Genomic DNA, 8,185 nt, shown 5'->3' with positions numbered 1-8,185 from the left:
AGAAAGAAAGGGTGGAGAAAGAAAGAAAGAAAGGGAGGAGAAAGAAAGAAAGAAAGAAAGGGAGGAGAAAGAAAGAAAGAAAGAAAGAAAGAAAGAAAGAAAGAAAGAAAGAAAGAAAGGAGAAAGATAGATAGATAGATAGATAGATAGATAGATCGATAATAGGGAGAGAGAGAGAGAGAGAGAGAGAGAGAGAGAGAGAGAGAGAGACGGGAATGAAGGCCACCCCTACATCAGTGTACAGTGTACTCACTCAGAGGCAGGAGGGACTGACTGGATGGATATCACCTCCTCCATCTTTCCCTTCTGTTTGCTGTGCTTAAAAATTCCCGCCCACATCCCCTGTATGCCGGGGAGAGTGGGCGGGGCAGACACAAGGAGAGGAGAGAGGAGGGGAGGAGTAAAAGCAGCTCCTCTAACTGGCTGTGCGGGCAGCAAGGGGAGGGGAGAGATGTCAGAGCTGGCTGTGATACGCCCAGCTCATCTCTCTCTCTCTGGAGCTCTGTGCTCTGATCCCCCTGCTGATCTGTCCCACTCGCAGGCGGCGCTGTGCTAGTGGCTGAGCTTGCTGCGAGCTGTGATGGCCACGCAGCGCCCCCGTTTGCTCAGGGCGCTCTGTGCGGTCGCACGGCTCGCACACCCCAAAGGCCGGCCCTGCTCAGAATCGAGTCGATGCATGCTCGGAAGCATTGAATTTCATTTTCTCAGCACGTCGTGTTTTACGTCACTGCGTTCTGACACAAACGGATTTTTAACTGATAGTGTGTAGGCAAGACTGATAAAAGTCGGCTTCATCGGATATCTGATGAAAAAATCCATCGGTCCGTTTTCATCGGATGAAGTGATCGTGTGTACGTGGCATTAGAGTTAGCTATACATTTCAGCTAATTGCCAGAAGATTAATAAATTGTAGATACTTGAGCCGTGTTCAGGAATTTTTATATACCATGTCATCACTGCAAACAGGTTAGTGATCACTTGATCGGGAATAGGTCACATATGCGTGGCAGCCCGGGACCCACCTCCATGCTACCACATATATGCACAAGATCAGAAGGAAAGTATATTACAGGGATATAGAAATAAATTACTGTTTATATACAAATCAGGATTAGATTACACATAAATTAAAAAAAAAATGATAAAAAAATATATAAAAATAATCCAACTTAAAGTTTATAAATGGAGTTAATTCATTGTAATAAGCTTAGAAGGATTGTAAAGTCAACATAAGATATATGGTACGTACTGTATGAGGAAGGAGCCAGAAAACAATAGAAAGGGCACATTTTGGAATCAGAAGATTGTTTTCCTTACAGAGATAGAGATTTAGAGATCGGCCTTCTGAGCGTCCCATGTGTTCCACCGCCCATTCTACTTGCGCTCCACTGATCCCAAACTCATGACCACAACTTATCTTGGAACCACCGATGTGAAGAATCACTGGCAGCATTTGGTGGAGTTTATCTCTACCAATCCGATGGTTCAATTTCTAAGAATCTGCCACAAAACTCTTCAAATACCAGCATTTGCTGATAAACTCAATTTAAGTCCCATGCAAACAGCAAAAGAAAATGTGATCCAACATGCCAAAGTCCTCTTTCTTTCTGGCGATACAGTCTTTTGTCTCAGTTAGAATATAACTTCCTCCGTAGAGAAAAATATAAAATCCTCCATAGAGAAGAAACACTCCCTTTCCTGGAAAAGCTGCAGCCTGCTGCTTAGGTGAAACCTGTTGGTCTTGTCAAACATTCACAGTTACTGAGACAACATTAGACATTTATTTGGTTAGCACATACAAGAAAAAGAAACAAATTTCGCAAGATGTGGGGAAATTGTGATTCTCAGCAACTGAAGACCCATAGACCGGGGCACATCTTGCCTAGAATTTTTTTTTTTTTTAATTAAAATTTTAAAATTATTATTATTTTTTTTTAAATAAAATGTAATCCTCACCCAACGCTGTCCAGGCCATCAGTGTAACTAACGCGAAGATCCAACTCATGATTCGTGCTTTCTTCGAGAACAACGTTGATTTGCCTCCTGATAGTTCTGAGTCCCAACGGCGAAATGGCTGAAACCGGAAGGAGCAGCTTTATACATCATGTGGGGGCGTGGGCGGGAAATGATGTGTTTGGAAATCCCCCACCCGTTCTAGAAGCTTCTGAGAACAAAAAAACGTCTAAAGTACTAAAGCTCCCTCTTGTGGGCAAAGAAAGTAGTTTTATTGTCTTTCGTTGGCTGTAGGTTTTGTAATTACTGTATTTTTGCTCCATAAGGCACATGATCGAATTCCGAACAAATTTTCTTTTCAAAATCAGAAATTTTGTGTGTTTTTTGATCCGATGATGCCACCATTGATTTTCGAAATTTGACCAACCAAACCTTCAATTTCACCTCCTGTTGCTACAAAAAAAAAAAAATGTGTGGCCGGGAATCTTCTTTTCTTTCCGGGAATTTTCTTTTCTTGCACTCATGTGCATTCCTTTTTCTATTAAATTTCTCACACGATTCTCCAATCATTGATTAGAAAATTGTTTGTTTTTCCAAAAATATACCCGATTACTCAAATCTGATTGCCACATGAAAATCGGCTGTTGCTGCAGCCTACTAATGGTGCGAAATTTGAGCGAAAATTCTTAAATAAGATTTTGGAAAGAAAATTATTTTTGAAATACGACCCAGCCTTATGCCACATATACACGATTGGAATTTCCGACAAGAAATGTTCGATGTGAGCTTTTGGTCGAAAATTCCGACGCGGTGCCGGCGGAAAATTTGAGAACCAGCTCTCAAATTTTCCGGGGGCAAATTTTCTTGTCGGAAATTCCGACCGTCGGTATGCAATTTCGATGCACAAAAATCATACGCATGCTCGGAATTATTGAACTTAATTTTTCTCGGCTCGTCGTAGTGTTGTACGTAACCGCGTTCTTGACGTTCGGAATTTCCAACAACATTCTGGGGTGCAATGTAAGGCCCAGTGTCAAAAAGTTGGGTCTCCGCTAGAGGTCAGGAGTCTTACACAGTGGTGGCTGATGGTATATTTTTTTTGGGGGGGGTGTCTGTGGATGCATTGTTTGCCACCCACAGCCAAAAAAAATATATACCACCAGCTGCCATTGGGGTGCAATGTAGGGCCAGTGTCAAAAAGTTGGGTCTCTGACAGAAGTCATGTGGGTCTTACACAGTGGCAGCTGGTGGTATATTTTTGTTGGGGGGCAGCAAAAAATGCACCCACAGACACCCCCCAGGCGGTCAGTTGCTCGGTCACCAGCCTCGCACTCACTCCATCTAGGTCGCAGTAAGCACTTCCTCTGTGCGTTGGGCGGCAGCTTCCCCTACATCTCCTGCTCTCCTGGATTATGGCGGCTTCAGCCGTGCATCTTCTCCCTCCTCCTCCTAGGCGGCCAAATTATTTTTGAAATACGACCTGTGTATGGCCAGCCTTATGCCGTATATACACGATTGGAATTTCCGACAAGAAATGTTCGATGTGAGCTTTTGGTTGAAAATTCCGACCCGGTGCCGTCGGAAAATTTGAGAACCAGCTCTCAAATTTTCCGGTCTGCATCGTCGGTATGCAATTTCGACACACAAAAATCATACGCATGCTCGGAATTATTGAACTTAATTTTTCTCTACTTGTCGTAGTGTTGTACGTAACCACGTTCTTGACGTTCGGAATTTCTAACAACATTTGTGTGACCGTGGGTATGCAACACAAGTTTGAGACAAAATTCAGTCGGGAAAAAATCCACGGTTTTGTTGTCGGAAATTCCGATCATGTTTACGCGGCATTAGATGCACCTAGGTTTTAGAGTAAAAAAAAAGAAAAAAAAGATTCTGAACCAAATGGTGTGCTAAAATATTTACCAGTGCCCATGAAATTCAGCCTGACCAGTGCCAATTAACCTCCCTAGAGGTAATCCCAAGTGTGGCTCATGGCTATAATTTTCAGTACCAAAAGCAATAACCTGAGCCACACTCGGGATTACATCGTAGTATCCTGATACAGCTTACTTACCATTTCCCCAGAATCCCGTAATGTCCCCCTCCCGCTGTGCCTCCGGTTTCACCGCCCGATATATTACTGTTCCGGACTCTGTTCCAGACTCTGTTCCCTGTGAGCGTTGCGGCGCATGGGGGTGGAGCCCGGTGGCAAATGTAAAAATGTACACAATACAAAACACACCTACCATAATACATTGTAATCTTACAGATTACATTACTGTATCAAATCATTTCAACTCCCTTTTTTCCATAGTAGGGATGAGCTTCGTATTCGAGTCAAACTCATGTTCGACTCGAACATCGTATGTTCGATCGTTTGTCGAAATACGAACAAAGCGGGTCGTTCGCGCCAAATTCTAGTTACGTTTCACTGCGGCATCGCTGGCTGATGATTGGCCAAGCATGCACTATGACCCGCATGCTTGGCCAATCACAGTGCGCAAAAAACGGAGAGCCGTTGTAAAAATGACAATGATCCCAAAATGGTGTCAAAAGTGTCCAATGTGTCCACCATAATGTCGCAGTCATGATAAAAATCGCTGATCGCCGCCATTACTAGTAAAAAAAAAAAAATATTACTTAAAATGCCAAAAAATATATTTTGTAGATTTTGTAGATGCTATAACTTTTGCGCAAACCAATCAATAAACGCTTATTGGAAAAAAAAAATTACCAAAAAATATGTAGAATATATATCGGACTAAACTGAGGAAAAAAAAGTTATTTATATATTTTTGGGGGATAATTATTACAGAAAAAACTCAAAAATATAGATTTTTTTTCAAATTTTTTTTTTATAGCGCAAAAAATAAAAACCGCAGAGGTGATCAAATACCACCAAAAGAAGGCTCTATTTGTGGGAAAAAAAGGATGTCACTTGTTTGGGAGCCACGACGCACGACCGCGCAATTGCCAGTTAAAACAACGCAGTGCAGAATCGCAAAAAGTGGCCTGGTCTTTGGCCAGCCAAGTGGTTCGTGGCTTAAAGGGGTTTTCCAGCCTTTTTTTAAGTTTATTAAAAGTCAGCAGCTAAAAAAAGTGTAGCTGCTGGCTTTTAATAAACAGACACTTACCTGCTCCACGGCTCCAGCGACGCGCCGGCCGGGGCTCCGCTCCTCGCCGGCCGGCGTCTTCATTCCTAGTGTGGGCACCCGGCAGTGACAGCTTTCGGCTTCACGGCCGGTCACCTACTGCGCATGCGTCCGATTGGACAGGCTCTCGCCTACAGGGAGGGGCTGTGAAAAGGCGATTAGGCTAATCGCCTTTCCAGCCCCTCGGCGGAAGGAGGAAGTGGGACAGGAAGTCCCCTTCTCCTGAAGCCCCCACTCCCCCCCCAAAAAAATTACATGCCAAATGTGGCATGTAAGGGGGCGAGGAGTGGGTTAAGCGGAAGTTCCATTTTTAGGTGGAACTCCGCTTTAAGTGATTAATATATAGAATGGCCATTAGAGGTCAGTGTTTAGGTAATGATACAGAATGTTTTGTACATTTTTTATGTTTTTAATTTGTTAGATGATAATAAACTAAAACAGAACCATCTTATGATAGATGAACGTGTTTACATTAAATATATGTGATTATGTTTGTACAAAAAATAAAGATTGCTGAGAAATCAATCGGATTGGCCCATGCAGGTTGTGAATTGTATAAAAAGGGGCTAGACGGGAAACAGCCTACGGTCTCCTTTATGGCTGCCAAACGTAAAGTGTCATGGATTATGTCTCAGGAGAAGTTGATCAGCGTTTTGCTAGACTCAAAGTTCAGTTTGAATCTATCTGGGAACCCTGGGCTCAACATATGGGTATTGCCCTCATCCCCGGGCTACAGACATAACAAACATGCATCTCTACCCCACATTCAGCTAGCATCCTGTTGATTGTCTTCTCTTCCCCTCTCTACTCTGTCCCCCCTCCCCTTCTCATATACACTATGGCCCTCTGCTACAATCAAAATGACGGTCTAGACCAAGTACCTCTAGGTCCTTGGATCAAAGGGTCCTCCCCTCAAGGCATATAGGCTAGGTACCTAATCCACTCTACCATACGCAAAACTCATTGCCTATCTATGGTAATGATCACACTCCGGGTGCTCGGGGGTGGTTTTCCGGGCACAGCATTCTCCCTTTTGGTGTGCCGGGAGAGCCTCACCGGGCTCCTGGAACCGGTATTCTAGCAGGATGCGTGTTCTGCGGAGATTGCAGTACCGCCTTAGAATTTTAAGCCTTAACATACCTTAACTGATTTTCACATCTGTGAGACTGTAGGCTCTTTCAATGCCTCATAAGAATTTTGTATTTCCTGTACAGTACCTGTCCGCGAGAATGTGTTTCCAGCACGACGGCATTGGGCTGATTCTCTGCGACAGGGTGCCGACATCTTGCACTCGCTGGAATAGGAAAAGCACATTCCAGCGAGCGCGACATAGAAGCGTCGGGGATCCAACTTGGATTCCCGCCAATTCTAGATGCAGCGTTTGGTATGAATCATGAGGGGGAACTCCACGCCAAATTTTTAATAAAAAACCGGCATGGGTTCCCCTCCAGGAGCTTACCAGGCCCTTAGGGACTGTGTTGTCATAAGAGGCCTATATAAATTGATGCGCACCGCACACCTGGCATTACAGCGGGAGGGAGCATCAAGTCAACCTTGGAAGAAAAGAAGAATGCAGAAGGCAACAAAGAAGTCGGGGCTGGCCGCCGCTAGTAAAAGAGCTTCAAAGAAAATAGCGGCGGCCAGCCCCGAAGAAGGCACCAAAGAGCGAGCGGGAGAAGAAACAGGGAGCGCCAAGACGACACCGGAGAGCGTCAAAGACGAAAGAAGACCCCCGAAGTCAGAAGAAGACCCCCGGAGAGTGGAGAAGACCCCCGGAGCTAACTAATAAATTATTTTAAAAACCTGTGTTGTGTGTTTATTTTATTGACACCTTTCCTCCAGGTGAATGGCTAGGGGTACGATGTACCCCATACTCATTCGCCTAGGGTGGGGGGGCGGTATCTGGGAGCCCCCTTATTAAAGGGGGCTCCCAGATTCCGATAAGCTCCCCACCCGCAGACCCCGACAACCAACGGCCAGGGTTGTCGGGAAGGGCCCTGTTCTTATCAACATGGGGACAGGGTGCTTTGGGGTGGGGGGGCCGCAGGGCATGCGGCCTGGTACAGCTCAGGAGGGGGGCGCACGCTCGTCCCCACTCCTTTCCTGACCGGCCGGGTGGCATGCTCGGATACGGTCTGGTATGTATTGTGGGGGAACCCCCACGCCGCTTTTTCGGCATAGGGGTTCTCCTTACAATCCATACCAGATCTAAGGGCCTGTTATGCTCCTGGATGGGAACCCATGCTGTTTTTTAAAAAAAATTGGAGTGGAGTTCCCCCTCATGATTCATACCAAATGCCACGTCTAGAATTGGCGGAAATCCAAGTCGGATCCCCGTCGCTTCTATGTCGGCTTTTTCTCATCACGGCGAGCCGGCCCGGCGCTGGCTGCCGCAACGGGGCTCGTAGGTGGTCAATCTGCTGAGAAAAGGAGCAAGATTGACACAATATTGCGGTCACATACTGTATGTCTGTTTTTAAACAAAAAAAATATTTGAAACTAAAAATGGACTATACGTAACTGAGCACATGACCCCAGATGACGTCAGACGTGGGCTGACGAAACGGCGTTGGGTGTGGTTCAAGATAACTTTTCGGTCTTTTTTTGTTTGTAAAAATAAAATGAAAAAACCCAGTGGGGGTCAAATAATACCAAAAGAAAGCTCTATTTGTGTGAAAAAAATGATATGCATTTCATTTGTGTACAGCGCTGCATAACCGCGCAAATTACCAGTTAAAATAGGACAGTGCTGAATAGAAAAAGATGGCCTAGTCATGAAGGGGGTAAAACCTTACAGAGGAAGTGGTTAAAGTTAAAGAGTGGACACACCAAATATTGATTAGATTTTTTTTTATTTTTTTTATAGTTTATATGCTTTGTGGTTATTAATTATTATATATACTGTAATTTACATGCAAATCATTTTATAGAGGTCCCGTCCAAATAATCAGAAAACTAAACAATACTTTAATTGTATAAAGGCAAATAAAAAGGGCTCATAAAAGTTAACCCATATTACAGTTTATTTTATTCCCAGTTTGTTTTCATGTATATAGTCCAGTATCCATGCGTAAAATTTT

General features: G+C 44.2%; 1 long non-coding RNA gene across 1 annotated transcript; it reads right to left on the bottom strand.

Annotated features, from left to right (window-relative positions):
* Positions 1 to 923: 923 nt before the first annotated feature.
* On the bottom strand, positions 924 to 2,092 carry LOC120924583. The gene is made up of 2 exons (XR_005746386.1): positions 1,957 to 2,092; positions 924 to 1,732 (listed from the first exon to the last, which is right to left on the bottom strand). It is a non-coding gene; the product is annotated as an uncharacterized LOC120924583 (long non-coding RNA).
* Between the last annotated feature and the right edge of the window lie 6,093 nt (positions 2,093 to 8,185).

The sequence above is a fragment of the Rana temporaria genome, chromosome 1 (genome assembly GCF_905171775.1).
Source record: "Rana temporaria chromosome 1, aRanTem1.1, whole genome shotgun sequence".
Lineage (NCBI taxonomy): Eukaryota > Metazoa > Chordata > Amphibia > Anura > Ranidae > Rana > Rana temporaria.
This window is presented reverse-complemented; position numbering and strand designations above follow the sequence as displayed.